Below are 20,245 nucleotides of genomic sequence, written 5' to 3'. Positions count from 1 at the left end.
TCGGGGCCGGGGGGGGCGGAGTGGGAAGGATCCGGGGCTGGGGGGGGAAGAGGGGGCCGGGGCGGGGGGGGGCAGGATCCGGGGCTGGGGGGTGGGGGGGTGGAGTGGGAAGGATCCGGGGCTGGGGGGGGGGACGATGGGGCAGGATCGGGGCCGGGGGAAGGCGGAGGGGCAGGATCCGGGGCTGGGGGGGGCGGAGTGGGAAGGATCCGGGGCTGGGGGGGGCGGAGTGGGAAGGATCCGGGGCTGGGGGGGGAAGAGGGGGCCGGGGCGGAGGGGCAGGATCCGGGGCTGGGGGGGGGCGATGGGGCAGGATCGGGGCCGGGGGGGGCGGAGTGGGAAGGATCCGGGGCTGGGGGGGGAAGAGGGGGCCGGGGCGGGGGGGGCAGGATCTTAGGCTTCCTCCACGTGCTCTCTCTCTTCCCTCTCCGCTGTACCCTTGGGGCGGGCGAGGTGGGTTCGAAAGGCGCATGCGCAGCTGCCTCCCCGGCCCGTGGCGTCGGGGCAGGAGAGGCGCTCGCCGGCGGGCAGGTCTCGCGAGCTGTGGCTGTCTCGCGCAGGGGGCGGGGCGTGCGGGCCGTCGTGTATCGGTTGAATGTCTCAGTGTTCGCAAGGGGCCCGGTCGGGCAGCACGTGGGGACAGCGCGGCTCGCGGGGAGCGGCCGGGGGGGGCTGGGCACGGTGCGCACGAGGGCTCTGCACCGGGGGAGGCGAGCACCGGACGGATCGTGAGTATCGGGCCGGGCCGGGCCGGGCCGGGCCGCGCCGCCGCGTTCTCCGGGCGATGGTGGGGTGGGAGTGGGAGTGGGAGTGGGCCGGGCTGGGAGCTGCGGGGGCTCAGCGGCCGAGCGGTGTTGGGCAGGCGCCGGCGTGGGAGGGCAGCTGTCAGCTCTCCAGAGGGAGCGCCCCCCTCCCCCGCGGTCACCCCTTCCCCGCTGCCCCGTGTGCGGCCAGTCAGCCCCTCCCCCCCCGGCTTGGGTCACCCCTTCCCCGTGTGCTGCCAGTCAGTCCCCCCACCCCGGGGTCACCCCTTCCCCGTGTGCTGCCAGTCAGTCCCCCCACCCCGGGGTCACCCCTTCCCCACTGCCCCGTGTGCTGCCAGTCAGCCCCCCCAGTCAGTCCCCTCCACCCCGCCCAGGGTTACCCCTTCCCCACTGCCCACTTGGGATCTCTCCCCCTGATATACCGTCCCATTCTGCTGAATGTCTCCCCATTCTTGGGAGTGCAGCCCCCTAGAACTCCAGGGTCTCTGGCTTGTTGCTAATGTGTCCCCTGTTGGTTTTGGCAGCTTTTCCCCTAGCTGATCAGCCCTTACTGGCCAGCATGGTGCCTATAAGGGGCATTAAATAGCTCTTTTTCCCCATGGCACCCCTGTTCCCAATCTCCCTTACATACATACTGAAAGGGAGGGGAATGGGTGATGCCTGGTTGTTCCCATTCCCCTCTGTCCGTGTGGGGGTTGCTTGGCTTTTCCTTTTCTGGACTATTTGCAGCAGGTTTGGCTTTTCTACTGTAAATGGGGCAGGAGGTAGCATGATTGCATGGTGTACTGGTGCTGAGAGTTAATTGCATGGTGCAAGTTTCCCACCCAGGCAGCTGGGTTGTCAGTGAGTCTGGCATTGTTATACCGAGGGTGTATTATTAACTGTCTTTATTTCACTCTAAGAGGGTGAGGTTGGTGTCAGGTTTGAAACCCCCACCCCCTAACAGGCTGTGTGTATAGTGACCCCCCTGAACCTTGCTATTTATGCGCCTTCTATGTGGGATCGCATACCTGTGACCATGAAAGGGGCTGGCAATGCCTCTTTAAAAGGTTAAGATGAGAGAGCCTCCCCTTACAGTCCCTGCCTTGATCTCTGGGAGCTAGAGGGCATCAAGATGCTTTCTTGACCCCTCACCTGTTGGGATTTGCAGAGAAATGGCCTGAACTCCTTTTTCCCAAGGTCACTCACCCTCCTATAGGTTTACTCTTTCAAAGGTCACGTATACCCAGTCTGGAACAGGTAGCGCACTGCAAGCAACCTGAGCGCCCCAGCAGGCCTAGCTAGCAGAGGGCTTAGTAGTTTGTTCCCTTGTTCTGAACAACTGTTGTAGGTCACCCTTCACCTGCTCCTGAGCAGGGGCTGGTGTTAAATGGTAACTTTAGGAACGTCACTTGTCTTCTCCTTGCCAAGTCTGTGCACTTGGCTCAGGCTCCTTTGGTGCCAGATCAGCTCCCTGTACTTGTTTCAACCTGAAAAGGAGTGCTTCTGGGTCTCCTGATGCAGCCTTATTTAAGGAAGATGAGTGACTGGGCAGGCGTGTACCTGCTGCTCTTGTAGATGTGACACAGCTTTCTAACCCACGCTGTCTGGCTTGTTGGTTAGGCGAAGGAATCAGTGTGCAATCCCAGTGAGGTCTTGCTTAGCGTGGCTTCATCGATGGCTATTGACCAATGGCTTTTGGGTTTGCTCCTTTAAGAAAAAGAAGGTTTCAGAGTAACAGCTGTGTTAGTCTGTATTCGCAAAAAGAAAAGGAGTACTTGTGGCACCTTAGAGACTAACCAATTTATTTGAGCATAAGCTTTCGTGAGCTACGTAGCTCACAAAAGCTTATGCTCAAATAAATTGGTTAGTCTCTAAGGTGCCACAAGTACTCCTTTTCTTTTTAAGAAAAAGAAGCAAGTCTTCCCTGCTCAGACTTGCAGTGTGCACAAATGAAATGAGACGTGCACTAGGCCAGAGCACATGGAGATACTTCCCACTGAAAGCCAAAAAACAACCTCCTTTAAACTGAGCATGGCCAAAAGAAATCGGGGGTGAAATCCTGACCCCATTGAAGTCAGTGGTAAAATTCCCATTGGATTCATTAGTCAGGATTTACCCTCTGGTCTCCTTGAGAACTGATTCATATGTGAGTAAATAATAGTGTGGGGTTTTGTTTTAAATCATTGCAGAACTACAACAATTTGTTAAAAGGCATCTGGAATGCTATGGTGTAAACTACATTAGTCTCTGATCTGTAAAACTGGTGGGTAGGTAGATGAGAATCAGTTGAGCTGCAACATGCCATAGCTGTCTTAGATGCTGGATTCAGAGTTTCCTGCCACTGTGTAGATCTATTTCTATAATATACAGAGGGAATCTTTAATTTTTCAGTGTGTGCGTGTTAAGCCAGTTAAAGACAGTAGTTAACTCCACTGAAGTCCTAGCTCTTCATGTTTTGTTGAGGAAATACTAGCTGTAGACTCTCAGAAACACATTGTTGTACAGACCAAGAGTCCTGTGAGAGTCAGGGCTGGATGTGATTTCATGTCGGTTGGGAGCCCTGTTGCAACAACTTGAAAATGAAAGTGAGGGTTGACAGAAGTGTTAAGTGTGGATTTACTAGTGCAGACTAGCCTGTCTCATTTGTTTGTATAGCACCCAGCATAATGGGGCCCTCTAGGCACTACCAGAGGGTAAACAAACTATAATTACCTAACTCTTCTCACACTGGTACAACCTTTACCTGCTTATAAGGCCAATATGTAGCTAGAGGATGCAGTGAGAAAGAGAGGAATTATATTGTAGCACAGTCCAGCAGTATTTTATTAGCCTGCTTGCCATGTTTCTTTCAACTCACAAGTAAAAATATGAACTGGAGTTTTTTCCAGTGTCGTCATGAGCTTTGAACAAGTAGACTTGTGCCTGGAATGGTAAACGTTCATGGCAGTTTTGCAAAGTGTAGGAAGCCGCTGCCCTTCTCAGTAGAGAAGACACGGTATCTGTAGGATGTGTAATTGGGGAATCTCTTCCCACCCTTCCCTCCACAGGAAATCTTCACACCAACCAATCCATAGTGATATGAAATAGCAAAGGATAGGTGTGCTGCACCATAGGCCATATTGTTAAGGAAGAGTCAAGGACAGCCAAATGAAAGTAACTTACATGCTTTGACTTTCAATGTTTCTTGGACTCGGCTGACTTTATGCTGCCATTCTGACACCTGCTAGGTGTTATCAGAATGCTGTGAACTTTGTCTCGGGGAAAGGAAAGGACTTGTTGCTGAGGAAGGTGGTAGCAAAGATGCTAACTTCACATTTCTCCTGTTTGTTTTGTGTCTGTGAATGATCTACAGAGTTACAGCCATGCAAGCTTGCGGAGTGAAATGGGAAAGAAAGCATATGACCTGCTGGGGCATGGCAGGGTTGCTCCAGAAGGACAGTCTGCCTTTTCCTCAGTCGAGAATGTGTTTGGGCAATTAAAGGGATTAAGAGCTGGGAGTTCCAAGGACATGTCTACATGATGGATGCTGCAGCTATGTCTCTGTAGTGCCCGTAATGTATGTTTCCTATTGCAAAGGAAAGGGGTTTTCCATCGCTGCAGGTAATCCACCTCTCCGAGCAGCTATGGAATCGACCTAGCTGCGTCTGCTTCAGGGGTTCTCAAACTTCATTGCACCGCGACCCCCTTCTGACAACAAAAATTACTACACGATCCTAGGAAGGGGGACTGAAGCCTGAGCCTACCCAAGCCCTGCTGCCTCGGGGATGGTGGGGGGGTGGTATTCCAAAGCCTGGTAGGGCCAGAACTGAAGCCCAAGGGCTTCTGCCCCAGGTGGCTGAAGCCCTTGGGCCTTGGCTTTGACCTGGAATGGCAGGCCTTGGGTTTTGGCCCTGGGCTGTGGGGCTCAGACATTGGTTCTGGCCCTGGGCCCCAGCAGTTTGTCAGCCCTGGTGACCCCATTAAAACAGGGTCGCAACCCACTTTGGGGTCCTGACCCACAGTTTGAGAACCATTGGTCTGCATCATCTGGGGTGAGGTTGGCATAGCTACAGCACTCAGGACTGTGAATTTTTCACACCCCTGAGCACCGTTGCTGTGTTGACCTAACTTTTAAGTGTAGACCAGCACTTAGTTCTGTCCATGGTTCTGCGACTAGGTTACTATGATCCTTGTCACCCCAGTTCCAACCTCTGGCAGGCATTGGTCCTTCCACCCCTTCCCTACGGATTGGGGGGGGCACCCTGCAGAAGGTTCTGCTTGTTAGCTGGATCAGAAGAGAGGCCCTGAAGCAGATTAAATTTAGGCTATTTATCCAAAAGTCCTGTCTCTGGAGAATCTAGTTTGACCCTAGCGTATGTGAGCCTTTCCAGTGGATGGTGCTTCTCTGGAGGTGTTACAACCTGAGTGAATTTGCCTAATCACCCCGCTCTGTTCTTAGTTCCTGGAGGGCTCTGGTCACCCTCCCCCAGGGAAATCCATACAGGCTCTGGCCCACAATGATACCTAACCGTATCACAGCAAGATCTCCCAAAGATATTGCAGGAAATTGCTGCATCTCCTCACTATCATCTACTCCAGTCTACAGATTTCAAGATATCACTTCCTATCCCGGCACCAACCCTCTCAGTCTCTAGATAGGTGAAGAGCAGTTTTCGTTTTCTGTGTTGTGTTATTGAGCACTATCGATGCGTTTCTTTGTCATGCTTTTAAAAATTCTCACGTGGTTCTGAAGCTCATGAATGGATCAAGACGGCAGCCCTGGAGACTGAAATCTGTAATCTTAGCACAGGCAGCATGAGGGCAGGCTTCCTCCCAACAAGTCACTATTGCCAATGCTATGCCTCTCCTTTGGCTTTGATGAGTTGAAGGAGATCTCGGACTCCATGTCCGTTCTGTTTCTGGTGTTGGCTCCAGGTGGCCAGTTTGATTGGATAAGCTTCTGGGGGCTGGGACTATTTACTGTGTTTGTACAGCATCTGGCACAATAAGACCTTGGCCTGTTGGCTCTACTACAATATAGCTATTGTCCCAATGAAAACCCAGAGCTCCATTGTGCTGGGTTCTGAGCAAAGATATAAGAGTCAGTCCCAAGCCTTTCTGGACACCCTTTTTCCCTTTAACATTTTGATTCTGTAGGTATTTGGTGCATCACAAAGATTTCAACTCTGTAATGGTTTCTTCTTATGGAATCATAGGACTGGACGGGACCTCGAGAGGTCTTTTAGTCCAGCCCCCTGCACTCAAGGCAGGATGATCTAGACCAGTGCTTCTCAACCCGCGGGCCACATGTGGCCCAATTAGCACACAGATGCGGCCCAGATGTGTGCTTTTAAAAAAAAAAAAAATGTCTGGGTCCTGGCTGCCCAGCCCTGTGCGTGGCAGGATCCTGGTCCCGTGCTTGGGGCTCTGCTCCTGGCCCCGCTCTTTGGAGGGGCCTCTGGGCAGGGGTTGCTGGACACAGAGGTTTGTCACGGGGTTTAGCAAGACATTGCGGCCCACAATGATAAGTAGGTTGAGAACCACTCATCTTCTAGACCATGCCTGACAGATGTTTGTCTAACCTGTTCTTAAACATCTCGAGTGATGGAGATTCTGCAGCCTACCTAGGCAATTTGTTCCAGTGCTTAACCACCCTGACAGTTAAGAAGTTTCTACTAATGTCCAACTTAAATCTCCCTTGCTGCAATGTAAGCCCATTGCTTCTTGTCCTATCCTCGGATGTTAAGGAGAACAATTTTTCTCCCTCCTCCTTGTAGCAACCTTTCATGTACTTGAAAACCGTTATGTCTCTTCTCAGTCTTCTCTTCTCCAGACTAAAACCCAGTTTTTTTCAGTCTTCCCTCATAGGTCATGTTTTCTAGACCTTTAATATTTTTTGTTGCTCTTCTCTGGACTTTCTCCAGTTTGTCCACATCTTTCCTGAAATGTGGAGCCCAGAACTGGACACAGTACTCCAGTTGAGACCTAATCGGCGTGGAGTAAAGCGGAAAAATTACTTCTTGTGTCTTGCTTACAACACTTCTGCTAATACATCCCAGAATGACGTTCTTTTTTTTTTTCCAAGAGTGTTACACTGTTGACTCACATTTAGCTTGTGGTCCACTATGAGCCCCAGACCTCTTTCTGCAGTACTCCTTCCTAGGCAATCATTTCCCATTTTGGATGTGTGCAGCTGAGTGTTCCTTCCTAAGTGGAGTAATTTGCATTTGTATTTATTGAATTTCATCCTATTTACTTGAGACAATTTACTTATCAAGGTATTTTTGACATCTCTAAAACTCACAGATAAACAGGTTTGTAGTGTGTACCCTGAAGGACTCTTAACAATCGCCACTAGTAATGAAATAATTAGACTTGAAGCACTACCTTCTAGACCTTCTATTAATAACTGCTGGTCTACCTGTAATCATTCTATGACACTTCTCAGTAATACAGCCAATTAAAATTTCAGAAGTGACTAGTGATTTGAGGTGCCCATCTTGAGACAGGATCCAGATTTTCAGTGTGGGTACTCAGCACTTGCCACGAATGAGGCCCTTTTAACTTGTCTCGTGCTGGGAGCCTGGAAATTGAGATGCCCCAAATCACTAGTTGCTTCTAAAAACTTATGCTATTTTTCATATGTGTGTTTTGACAATGATTTAAAAAAAACAAACCAAAACCCTAGGCCTTATTACGTTCCATTATGTAGGTTCTGTTTAATTTTTCACTGCCACAGCAAAATTTCCTGCTGTGCATAGAAGATGGATATTCCTTTAGGGGGCCATGCGTCCCCATTAGCAAGGTTTGAATTTGCCTTTTGGTGACTGATCCAAACCATTCCTCAAAGAACAGATCTGAACAGGTGGGACATGAGACTACCTTTAACCTCTGCTACCACCAGTGCTGAGCTGCCCTTCCTGGCTGTACAGCTGAGAAACGTAACATCCAGTAGAAATGAATGTGATTTCCAATTGCTAAATAGCAGTAGTCTTCTGATCAACATGGGTTGCTTATGCGTGTCTCTCGTGTTCCATAGGTGCTGTTTGTGAATTAGCAACTTGGCATGTCCCTGGAACCTCTTAAAAAGAGTTGAAAATGTATTCCCATCAGTACTGTATCTGTGAAACCTTCTCTTAAAGGGACAACATTTTTAAATGTGATATACTTGCTTTGGAATTCTGGACCCCATTGAAGTAAATGGGAGTTGTGCTATGGACTTCACTGGGGCTTTCAACCCTTCCTATAACTTTGTCCACTGAGATGTTGGTTTTTTGTTGGAACGTAACTAGTAATCTTTCACAGGAGGTGAGGGTGTCTAGCACTCTGCAGGGTGAAAGGATGGCCTGGGATTCAAGAGATCTGGCGCTTCCACAGACTTCCAGTGTGACTGTAGGCAATTGTATAATTGCTTCATGCCTCAACTTCCCTGTCTGTAAAATGGGTGTGATAATACTTTTTCTCCTTGCCTTCATCTTACTCATGTAGATTGCAAGCATCTCAGGGTAGGCAGTGTCTTACTATGTGTCTGTACAGCACCTAGTACAGCAGGACCCCAATGAGGGGTGAGGCCTGTAGTGCTACCATAATACAAGTAATAACAGCAGAGCCCATCCCTTGCTGATTAGATCTCTGAAGCGTGGAGTGTTACTTCTTGCAAGGAACCTGTTTCCTCTACAAGTTGTCATCCTCTCCATTGTTCAGTCTCTTTGTTAGATACTGTGACATTTGCTTCCTCTTTATAGGCTGCACGAATACAGCACGCTTGCGTTTCCACAAGCACTTGACATCGTTGATGTCCTCTTCCCACTTTCCTGCAGTGCAGCTTTCAGAGAGCAAAGTGCCGCTTTGAGCCTTTTCCCTTCTGAAGGGGCTTAGTTGAGGGTTTTTTCAAATAGCTGTTTGTCAAGGACTTATTGCTGTGCAGTGTGTATGCGAAGTAGCTCTTGATGTTGATGTTGCTCTTTGCAGATACCTGTTTGCCTAGCAAGGCTGCCACTTGTGATCAAGGCCTCCTACGGCATCCCTTCCCAGCATTTGAGTGCGGGGTGAGGGAGCATCTTGTGCTGGTGTTGTGCTCCCTGAATGTTGTGCAGTATGCTTTCCTCTTCCTATTTTGCTTTTATTCTTCAGGCTTTATTTGCACAGTAGGGGCAAAGTGCACTGCAGAGACAGAATAGTCTCCGAAGTTGGGTGTAGTGTGTGTGTGTACCCATGCAGACCCACATTCTGTTTGTGGAAGCTGATACAATAGACACGTGTTTGACTTCCTTGAGAAGTTATTTGTTTAAACCATTCTCCTGTTTGTAAACTAAACATTGTAGTACCTTGAGTGCCTGCCTGAACCAGCATCCATCAAAGTCAATGGCAGAGCTTAGGTGGGGCAAGGAGCAAGCCAAGTATACTGCACTATATACCTTATATGCACTATAAGGTGGGTAGAAAGCTGGCTAGATTGTCAGGCTCAACGGGTAGTGATCAATGGCTCCATGTCTAGTTGGCAGCCGGTATCAAGTGGAGTGCCCCAAGGGTCGGTCCTGGGGCCGGTTTTGTTCAATATCTTCATAAGTGATCTGGAGGATGGTGTGGATTGCACTCTCAGCAAATTTGCGGATGATACTAAACTGGGAGGAGTGGTAGATACTCTGGAGGGCAGGGACAGGATACAGAAGGACCTAGACAAATTGGAGGATTGGGCCAAAAGAAATCTGATGAGGTTCAATAAGGATAAGTGCAGGGTCCTGCACTTAGGATGGAAGAATCCAATGCACCGCTACAGACTAGGGACCGAATGGCTAGGCAGCAGTTCTGCGGAAAAGGACCTAGGGGTGACAGTGGACAAGAAGCTGCATATGAGTCAGCAGTGTGCCCTTGTTGCCAAGAAGGCCAATGGCATTTTGGGATGTATAAGTAGGGGCATAGCGAGCAGATGGAGGGACGTGATCGTTCCCCTCTATTCGACATTGGTGAGGCCTCATCTGGAGTACTGTGTCCAGTTTTGGGCCCCACACTACAAGAAGGATGTGGATAAATTGGAGAGAGTCCAGCGAAGGGCAACAAAAATGATTAGGGGTCTAGAACACATGACTTAGGAGGAGAGGCTGAGGGAGCTGGGATTGTTTAGCCTGCAGAAGAGAAGAATGAGGGGGGATTTGATAGCTGCTTTCAACTACCTGAAAGGGGGTTCCAAAGAGGATGGCTCTAGACTGTTCTCAATGGTAGCAGATGACAGAACGAGAAGTAATGGTCTCAAGTTGCAGTGGGGGAGGTTTAGATTGGATATTAGGAAAAACTTTTTCACTAAGAGGGTGGTGAAACACTGGAATGCGTTACCTAGGGAGGTGGTAGAATCTCCTTCCTTAGAGGTTTTTAAGGTCAGACTTGACAAAGCCCTGGCTGGGATGATTTAACTGGGAATTGGTCCTGCTTCAAGCAGGGGGTTGGACTAGATGACCTTCTGGGGTCCCTTCCAACCCTGATATTCTATGATTCTAAGTGCATCAGTACTGGAAACTGACTACTCTTCTCCAGGCTGAATGGAAGCACCAAAAGAAACGGCGTGAGTGGTGGGTTTTAGAAATAGTTTGTCTTAAAGAGTTGTTAGGTTAAAACCATTGCTTTACCAGTATTGCAGTGTAAGCTGCTAGGTGCCAAGCACAATGCCGTTGCCTTAATCTCTTGCAAAGCACTTTAACATGGAGTTAAATTGTGATCTGTAGGCCAGGTCTATGCTAGAGACTTATATCGGTATAACTATGTGGCTCTGGAGTGTGGAAAATCTGTGTAGACCGCGCTATGTTGACAGGACACAAGTACTGCCTCTTGGGGAGATGGATTAACTATGCCTACCGGAGAAGCACTGTATGTGAAGACAAGCCCATAATTACAGCCTTATCTGTTACAGGCTGTGGGCTGGAGACTGCGGTTACAAAACAAACTCGCCAGGAAATTCTGTCTTGCTGTGATTTGGTGGTGGTTTTTTTAAACTTGTAAGGTACGGAAATGTGTATTTAATGTCACTCCGACAATCTTAGTCTTTCTCATTGCCCTCACCCCAGCCCAGCATCAGGAGCTAGCTTTGCTCAAATCCTCTGCAGTGTCCACTTGGCTTTAACAGTTTAGGCCTGTGCCCCCAAATATGGGACATCTTGCTAACCCGAGTGATCTAATGTCTCTCTTCGTTGGTCATTGATTGCGGTGGTCATGGCATCCAGTCCCAAACAGGGATCTCTTACCAAACTGTAGCTAGCTGTCACTGCTGTGATGTAGTCTGGTGTTCATCCTCATAAAGAAGCCCGAGGCCCTTCAGGCAGCAGAAGGCCCGCAGTAGTCTTGAGTAGGGACACAGGTGGAACAGCCATGTCTGGAGCCTCTGCAATGGCTTTGTTCCAAAGCTAAGCCGGTATAGAAGAGTGGCTAGGGAGGAAGCCCTTTGGACTTGGATCCGCTGGTCAAGAATCTGTGCAGAGGGGTGGCACCAACTCACAGGCTAAGTAAGGCTGTTGGAGGGTGCAGTGCTGGGCTAGCCCCCTCCAGTCTGAGGGGGGACTTTCATTCCCCAGTTAAGGCACCTGCCTAAAACTGGAGTACTCTGGAATCAAGCAGTTTCTTCGAGGTTTTCCCCCTAATGAAGTTACAGAGAATGCAGAACTCCAAAGATAAAATGGTTTGCGTATGTCTGGGCTCAGCTTGCTTAGGGCAAGTCTACCCTACAAATGCAGCATCTTCCCGGCTGTAGTGCTTTGATGAAGACGCTCTCAGCTGACGGACCCATTGGCTTAGTTACTCCACCTCTGAGAGGCGGTAGCTATATTAACGGGAGAAGTTCTCCTGCAGACATAGCGCTGTCTACGCGGGGTTTAAGATCAGTATAACCATCGTCTAGGGGTGTGGATTTTTCACACCCCTGAGCGACGTCGTTATATCAAACAAGTGTGTAGTGTAGACCTGGGCTTCATCACCTGGAAACTGGAGAAAATTCCGGCTAACCCACTGCAGCACTTTTGTTTTAGGTGTGTTCCACATAGGTTCTAAACAAAGTAGCTGGCAAATTAATGGCCGCACATGTTGGGAGTCATGGAGGGATGTGTGTCTTTCAGATTCACTCCTGTTAAATGACAGGTTTCAGAGTAACAGCCGTGTTAGTCTGTCTTTGCAAAAAGAAAAGGAGGACTTGTGGCACCTTAGAGACTAACCAATTTATTTGAGCATGAGCTTTCGTGAGCTACAGCTCACTTCATCAACGAAAGCTCATGCTCAAATAAATTGGTTAGTGTCTAAGGTGCCACAAGTACTCCTTTTCTTTTTACTCCTGTTAAAGGAGCTCGTGATCCTAAAAACACCTGCCACAATAGCTCTGGCTAAAGCACTGAGGAATTATCTATATTGCCCTTTCATGTCAGGACCAGAGTGGCTCTGAATCACCAGCAGAGTTGAGCGAATGAGGGAGTTGTAAATAATGAAGCAATCTGATGAGATCGGGTGAAATAGGGACCTTGATAAAGGGGTAGGAAGGTAATACAATCGGTAGAGCAGGAGGGAGCCTGGTGCTATGATGGGGTTAATGTTAATGAGTGTGTGAATTATGAAGTTATTGCATAGGTGGAAGAGTCCACTCACTGATGTGGTTGCATCCACACACGAGCAGGGCATGCTTTTGTAGCAAGTAAGTGGTGAAAGGGTTAATGTTCATGGGTGCTATTTGCATATGTGTAAGCTTTGTGGCTGGTAAAGACACTTGCAGCATTTGGGCTATGCTGACACTTCACTTTAAACCGGGGTGGGCAAACTACGGGCCGGATCCAGCCCCTCAGGGCTTTGGATCCGGCCTGCAGGACTGTCCCCCATGGTGCTGCGGGCCCCATGCCACTCTCAGAAGCGGCCGGCACCACGTCCCTGCGGCACGGGGGGGGGGGGGGACTGTGGTGCGCACAGTCCTAATTCAGAAGTGCTGATGCTCTGACAGCTGGGGCCATGTCTACACTATGGGTGCTACAGCAGCACTGCTACTGTCTGGCAGCCATGCCGCTGTAGTGTAGACACTGCCTACAGTGATGGAAGGGGTTTTCCCATCACTGCAGTTAATCCACCTCTCTGTGTGGCGACAGCAGCATTCTCCCATCAACGTACCTGTGTCTACGCTGCGGGTTAGGTTGGCGTAACTGCGGCTCTCAGTGGTGTGAATTTTTCACATTCCTGAGCACCTACCGATGTTGATCTAACTTACGTGTCGACCAGGTTGAACTCCCAAATGGGGAGAGATCCTCCGGAAACATGACTACGACTGTGAAATTGCATTTTAATACAGCCATATATACCAGTGTAGCAGATTTAAATGCAGATGAAGGGCGCGGGATGTAATATGATCAGCCCCTGGCGCATGCGGCATCGAGTGAGATAAGAAGGGCTTCTAGGTGGCCAGCTTTATTGCTAAACACAGGACTGCGTTGGTACCTTTAGGGTCCAATTCCAGCTCCGAGATGCTGGTTTAATGTGTTACACTAGGCCAAGTCCCTTCACTTCTCTGTGCCTCGGTTTCTTCCTCTGAAAAATAGGTTTGATAATTCTTACCTACTTCAAGGGTTTGGAGGTTTCTTCTTCACAGAGCACGCTGATTGTTGGATGGAAGGTGCTGTGATGTGTCGATTATTCTTCACAATCTGAACACTGTTGTTGGCTTTGCCACACACTTCATGTTAACAAGGTTTTGGCAAAGGAATGGTGAGGGAATGTCTCTTGCGGCCCTGTTCCGCTAGTACCAAGATTTGGGGATTAAAGTGTATGTGAAGCAGCAATCTTTGGTGCTCCACAGAGATTTGAATTCTGATTCTAACTCTTTTACATTCAGGTAAAATTGAGAGGTTCATCTGAGTGCAATTTATTTTCTTTTTTAAATCCCCTAGTCTGAGGTCTTATCTGCCCAGGCCTTTCCTCCCCTTGAATTTTGTTAGATTGTCAACTCGTGTTTTATGAGCTCACAACTTGGGATGTCTTTTCGCTTTAACTGTATGTAGGAGGATGTACTAGAACAACAGGGGCAGGCAGGATCGGGAGACGAGTCCTGAAGGGGTGGGCATTCTGCAACTGATTCTGTAGTTTGGGGTTCAGAGGGAAGGCATAATTCAAGGTGATGTTGCAACCTGAATCCGGGGATGCTACAGATGCCTGTGTTAGCACCTCGTCCTTCCCTTGATTGTCCTCTGGCCAGTTTCTTGTGCTGCTTGCCTGCATGGGATTGCTTGCCCCTCAGTGTTTAGCCCACCTTAGCAATGCTGTGGTTATGTGCCTCTGAAAGCAGAGGTTAGGCAGTACTTCCTGTGAGAATTTGAATGTACAGATGGTCCCTGTAAGCCAGGAGTAATTTATTTTTGGTCAAGGTCCATACTCTGGAAAAAATAATACACAAATAATAACAGTAATGATAATAAGTAAATAAAAAGACTTCACGGTCCATTCAGAAGCATCTGGCGGCCCGGATTTGGCCTGGGATCCGCCTATTGATTACCCCTGCTGTAAGCCATACCTCTATCCTGGGTACCCAGAGAAAGGGTTGGTACAAATGCCTAGCTCCATGTCATGCTTTGATCTTCTAGGGGAACTATAACTCCCTGACACTGAAGTGGGGCTGGGCTGAAGTTTTTCTGATGGCTACTTCTTTGTATTAGTCAATCTTGTCTTAATTTACTCTTAGCAACTGTGAGGACTGAAGGCCCCTCCATCAGATTTTGTCATCTGCTGTTCCTGTGTGGCTTATAAGGCAGAGCATGTGCTATTGGCTATTTTTAGTGTGGAAAATTTCAAGAGCCCATGTGAGCCAGTTTAGTGTAACTGTGCCAGTCCTCTCTAGCACTCCTTCACCCGGACAATACTATTTCTTCAGTGGTGTATTCTGCATCTCCGACACTGCAGCACTAGGCAAGAATATAATTGTTCATTTTATAGGGAGGCGTGTCACCTTGCCAATGAAGCATGGGATTCATTCAGGAGATCTGGGTTCTGTTTCCAGCCCTGTGACTAACTTGCTTTGTGACCGAGGCCAGTTGCTTAATCTGTCTGTGCCTCAGTTTCCTTGCCCCCGCGTTATGGAACATTAATGTCCATAAAATGCTGTGATGGAAAGAGCTCTGAGTACTAAGTGTTGCGAGGCAGAGAATGAACACAGTAGCAGTTCTCCAGAACCTTATTCCGAACTCTGCAGCTATTGAGTCTCTTGGGTGACCCATTTAAAAACAAACGATTTGTAAAGTTTGAAGGAGGCTGGTTAAAGGAAGCTTTGAAAATCAGCTGGAGTAAACTTCTGCTGGGTTTCTCCTTCTCAAACCTTAAGACTGAATTCTCTGGCCTGCCCGTAAACCTTGTACTGTTAACATTTCAAGCCATATAAGGATGTGTATACGAAGGACTGTTTGTTCTGGCTAGGGAGCAGCGCAACTTAAAACATTAATCATGTCTGAGACCCTGACATAAGCAAGTGGAATGAGTTTGTGGTCCTCGACTTATTCTTTAAGATAGAACGATGTTTGTTTACAAATGCCATGCCCAGCCCCCATGGTCCAGCAAACCCACTCTTCTGCTGAGGAGTTAAAAGTGGATTGCTTGTGCATCACAGCTGGCAAACAAGACTCAGGGCACCAAATCCTTCCTTCACTGTCTATTTAAGGTGACATCTGTTGGTGTTACTGTCACCTGGCCAACTCGGTGTTTAAATGCCTGTTTCTATTTTGTGTGGAGCCAGTGTCTTGTATAGAATTCTCTAGACGAGGAAAACTTGGGTCCCTCGTTACTCTGGTTTAACCGGAGTGCCAGCAGACGGCTCTCACTGAAACTAACAGCATGCCAATGAAACTGCACGTCTTCGCAGGGAACATTTGCTAAAGCAGTAGTCCCACTGTGAATGAAAAATCACAGAGCAGTTAAGCTCCCGAGTCACTGAAATGATGAAAATATCAATGTGCTCTACCACAACACTTGTATTTTTAGGAGTCTGATTTACGAGGCCTTGTGCTCAGGATGTTTTCCCTGCAGCTGTTGCTGCTGTCACAAAGCAGTGCAGAATTGCAGGGCACTGTTTTGTGCTTGTGCAGTTGGGCCCACTTCATAGGGAATGGGCTAATAGGGCAGTCGGTTTAATCAGGAAGGCTCACTGGGGACGTACTTATGCAAGAATATGTAACAGCGCTTTAATTTAGGCTTGTGGTGCACCCCAGAGGCAGCTTGTGTGGTGGTTCTACATTTAATTATAATACATAACTTAAGCACACAGCAAATGAATTTCACGGACTGATGACCATGCACTATTGTGCTGTACAGTGGAAGCTTGAACTTTCTCTTCTGAAGAGTATGGAGTCTTTATCCTTTCCACTTAAAAAAGTGCATGGAAAAACTAAAAGCCTGAAACTTATTTTTTTAATGATTTAAAAAAAAAAAGTTATTTGAGCCTGCAGAATGTGAATCTACAGCTTGAAAAGATGTGATGTTGGCTGGTTAGCTGGAACATCTTATCTTCAGCAGAGTAAGTCCTGCTAATCAAGCTGTGCTGGGCAACCCGGGAGCCACTGTGATTTCTCTCTTTCTCCCCCCGTCCATGAGGTTTGTAGCTTAAATCAGGCAGGTACAATGCATGCAGCTAGTTCTACAAAAGAATCTCTTATGTAATTGAAGGAAGCACTTACCACAGCGGCTCGACATAGTGGAGATGTTACTGTGCTGCTTAATTGATGTCTGTAGTCACTTGTGCTTCAGTGGTTTGGAATAAAAAAAAAAGCATTGTAGGGTTCATTGTCTCAGTCTCCTGAGTGTCACTTCGTGATGATAATAGTGTCCTAACTGCGGAGGCAAAGGCAGGGATTGTACAGTAGGAAAATCCAACTGAAATCCTAACCAGTCTCCAGTTGTGAGCCTGGATAAAGAAGTTTTCAATACAACTTCATGGCATGGAAAGTGTCTTGGAAATCCTGGACCAGATTTTTTTTTTTTTTTTTTTTTTGAAGTGGCTGGTGATTTTGTCTAACTTGCTACTTCAAAAGGGCCTGATTATCAGAGTATCTGAGGACCTTACAACTTTAATGTATTTACCTTCTTAGCTTCACTGTGAGGTGCTCTGTGTTTTTTAAAAAGCGGGCCCCTTTAAAGCGTCTAATTCCCCAAATCACTGGTCGCTTTTGAATAATCTGTTCCTTGTGCTTACATTAACACCAAACTCTTTTCCGGTTCAGAGTGAGAATGAACATGGCCAGTAGAGACTGCCGTGGTGATTTCCTCTTCTCTAGTTCAAGAAAGTATGTGCTTCTAAAAAGGAGGTAAAACGCCAGTTATTAAGCAACGCGAGCCATTCCCACTGTAGTGAACTTTACAGTCCCTGTAAAAAGTGTTTACTTCTGTCTCTCATTGGCAGAGACTTCTGGGGTCTGTCTAGATAAAAGTTCTTAATGTAGCCAAAGAAACCTTGTCACACTTTAAATCCTGCTCCATGCAAGGGTACAGCGTGAGAACGCTCTGCAGCTAGGCAGTATTGTTGTAATGGACAATGATTTAGCCAGCCCCACCTTCCAGCTGTGTAGATTTTTGTCCGTTAAGGAAAGGCATGTCCGCCCTGCCTTTTTATAACTCAAACAACATTGGCAAAGGAACAGTGTGACAGTTGAAGCATGTGGCATGAGTCTCTCTTTGGACTGTAAGTGTCTGGCATGAAGTCACGAGGCCTCGAATCAGAAAGTGGAGCAAAGGAGAAAGCGGCAGCTCAGCTCTGCAAAAAGTCAGAAGAATAAGAGGCGCTACTTGGCTACATCCAAAGCAGCAGGATCGCTATGGGCTGAAAGCTTTTTAAAGAGAGAGTTTTATAGGGACAGCGCAAGACTGCTGTCCAGTTTGAAACCCTAAAGCACTGGGGATGGGGAAAAGGTGTTCCCTAGGGTTTCATCCTGTTAGCTCAGAAAAAGCAGTTGGTAACTTTCACTTGAATTAGCAAACCCTTGGCTCCCCTGCGGTCTTTAACTTGATGTGCTAACTTGTGTGAAAACTACAAGCCGCCTTGTCTTCATTTACTTTAGTTAAGCACACACCTCAAGCAATATAGCTGCATTACAGAGGGGTGTCTGGAAGGAGGAGTTAGGAAGCATCACAGGCTTCCCCCGGGAACTTAAGTTCAAGTCCAGGTCTGGCTCACCAGACCCTGGCAGTGTGAAGTAGCTAGAAAGGGAGCAGATTGTCTGAATCGTTGTCCAGTGTCCCTGGTTGGCAGGCCACCCCGCAGTATTACAGTGGGAGGAAGCTGGCTCCCTGTCCAAGCTGCTAAAGGAATTGAAGAGAGAAGAGATGGTAAAAAACAAACTGCACCCTGCTCAGGCCAGGAAGAATTGTCCTAGTCTCTGTAGTATCCTTTTATAACTGAGCAACCTGTAGGGAGAGGGCAGGGACTTGTGGGGGTTTTGGTTTTTTTGCAGGCCTGAGGTGGTGAGTCGCTTGGAATGTCATAGCTGTTTATGTCCACTTAAATTTGGTGCACGGATTGAGGTAAATCGTGGTGCTGGAGGGAGTGGTTCAGGGTAGAACTTCCAAGGAAGGGCACTCCTTTAGCGAGAATATCTGGCAGGGCCTTGCAGCACCACAGCTGAGGGACTGACTAGCTGAAAGGGCCATTCAGTGTCTCCCTAGATACCCATGTTGTGATCCCAGCTCAGCAGCCTCTCTGCCTTAACAGCAGACAGGGGCGGGGGAAACGCCATGACCCTGCTGTGAATGCAGCAGAGTGGATTAGCCGCTCACATGACCTTGAAATTTGTTAATGTGCTGAAATGAATCCAGAGCGGAGTCTGCCTTTCTCCAAGTAGCATTCTGATGCGGGGAATAGGAGGCAACCCTCCCCATGCTTCTTGCTTACCGGTTTCTCTTTATAGACATGAAAGCACACTCCTAAGCCTCTCCTACTCTCAAAAGTAACCCTTTAAAAAAAATTAAGGTAATTAACCGATGCTGTATCTAGCTCAGCAGAAAATGTTTCCTGAATTCCTGCCATGGGGTGTGCGCACAACATCCAAACAATGCGCTACAGAAATAGCTGAATGCAGTGCTAGTAAAAGATGGTCTGTAGCCCAGGAGGCTGATGTCCCAGGTCCCTCCTCAGAAAGAGCAGAGTGACTTTCCCTCCTGCCCACGTGGTGCTTTAAACTTGACCTGGAGGCCCTACCTCTAGGGCTAGAGGGGAGCTGCTTTCCCACATACTGGCCTTATCACTGACACTTCAGTGACCGGGGTGTCTCTTTGTTGGTGGGGCAGACGCTTGTCTTCTGGAAGCAGGCTGAGGCCACCAATGCATGACACTTGGAGCCACCAAACGGCTATCAGCTAGCAACAGCCCTTGGCTGCTACTGGTTTAAACCAGTGACCCAGAGGCAAGAGACTCTGTATCCCATTGCCAAAACTTGGAGCCAGCCAGTTTGCAGAGTGGAGGTCTTGGGGCGGCGTGTCTCTTACTGCTGACATCCCAACTAAATTTGTTTCTCCTTCCTGACCCTCTTGTTAATGATAGAAAGGCTGTAACTTAGATAAAAGTCAGGATGCACGGAGATCTTACTATTGCTTTGGCTTCAGTCCACTTGGCTGTGGCAAGAAATCCATGCTTCCAGGAGGTGTAGGTGGCTTATGCCTGCTCTTAGGCTCAGGAGGTGAATTAGGGATGCTTGGAGTTGCCTTGATTTTTGTCCCTTTAAATCAGTCTCATGTCACTAATGTAACTAAATATAGCAGGTAATTTTAAAATAAGAAAAAGCTGTACTGTCCCCAGCCTAATCTCAGTCCCTGTTGAGACAGGATAATGAAACTTTTACGTTCCTCCCTCCCCCCAGAACACTGTCTTCAAATGTTAACCTCCAAAGCATCAATTCTCCTTCAGGGGCATGGAGTGATACTATATTTCCTGCTAATTTATTCATAGACCAAGCTGTAACCAGGCTTCCAGAGGAGCGTTTCCTTGTGACACAAAGGAAATCTCCTTTGGCTTTTTCAGTCTTATCTGAGTGCTGACTCATCACCAAGCAGGCCAGCCTCACGGGAGCCCTAGGGCATCGTGTTTGGGGTTTTTTTAAGATGTCAGCAAGGAGAACCCAGTCAGAGAGATTCGGATTCCTGCTCTACATTTATTCCTAAAGGGATTTATTCCTACAATCTGATGGGAGGTGGGGGGAAAGATACGTATAACTAAAATGAAGCTATTCGAGGGTGTAAGGGTTTTTTCCCTTCTCCAGTTAAATAACCTGCTTTGTGTTCGAATGTCAGTGAACTACCAGTCTGAAAATGTTAAGTAGATGTTCACTTCCTGGGGAAAATACTTAGGAATTTCCATGCTGGATCAACCAATGCTCTACTTAGCTATCCTGTCTCTGACAATGCCCAGTACTCGATGCTCCAGACAAAAGTGCGTGAAACCCAGGTTAGGAAATAACCTGCCATTAGGAAACCCTGAACTCCATTAGAGATTGGTTCAAGTCTTAAAGCATGAGAGTTTATATCCTTTGTGGAACTCT

The 20,245-nt window shown here is 48.0% G+C and overlaps 1 protein-coding gene across 1 annotated transcript in view; it reads left to right on the top strand.

Moving 5' to 3' along the window:
- The first annotated feature begins 551 nt into the window (after positions 1-551).
- AKAP1 (A-kinase anchoring protein 1) overlaps positions 552-20,245 on the top strand; it is a 42,867-nt gene continuing 23,173 nt past the window's right edge. Inside the window, exon 1 of the mRNA XM_073316193.1 lies at positions 552-728. The gene's annotated coding sequence lies outside the window, so the exon portion shown is untranslated. The remainder of the gene's footprint in view (positions 729-20,245) is intronic.

This window comes from Lepidochelys kempii, chromosome 17, assembly GCF_965140265.1.
Source record: "Lepidochelys kempii isolate rLepKem1 chromosome 17, rLepKem1.hap2, whole genome shotgun sequence".
NCBI lineage: Eukaryota > Metazoa > Chordata > Testudines > Cheloniidae > Lepidochelys > Lepidochelys kempii.
The sequence above is the reverse complement of the archived record's forward strand: the minus strand, read 5'-3'. Positions and strand labels throughout refer to the sequence as shown.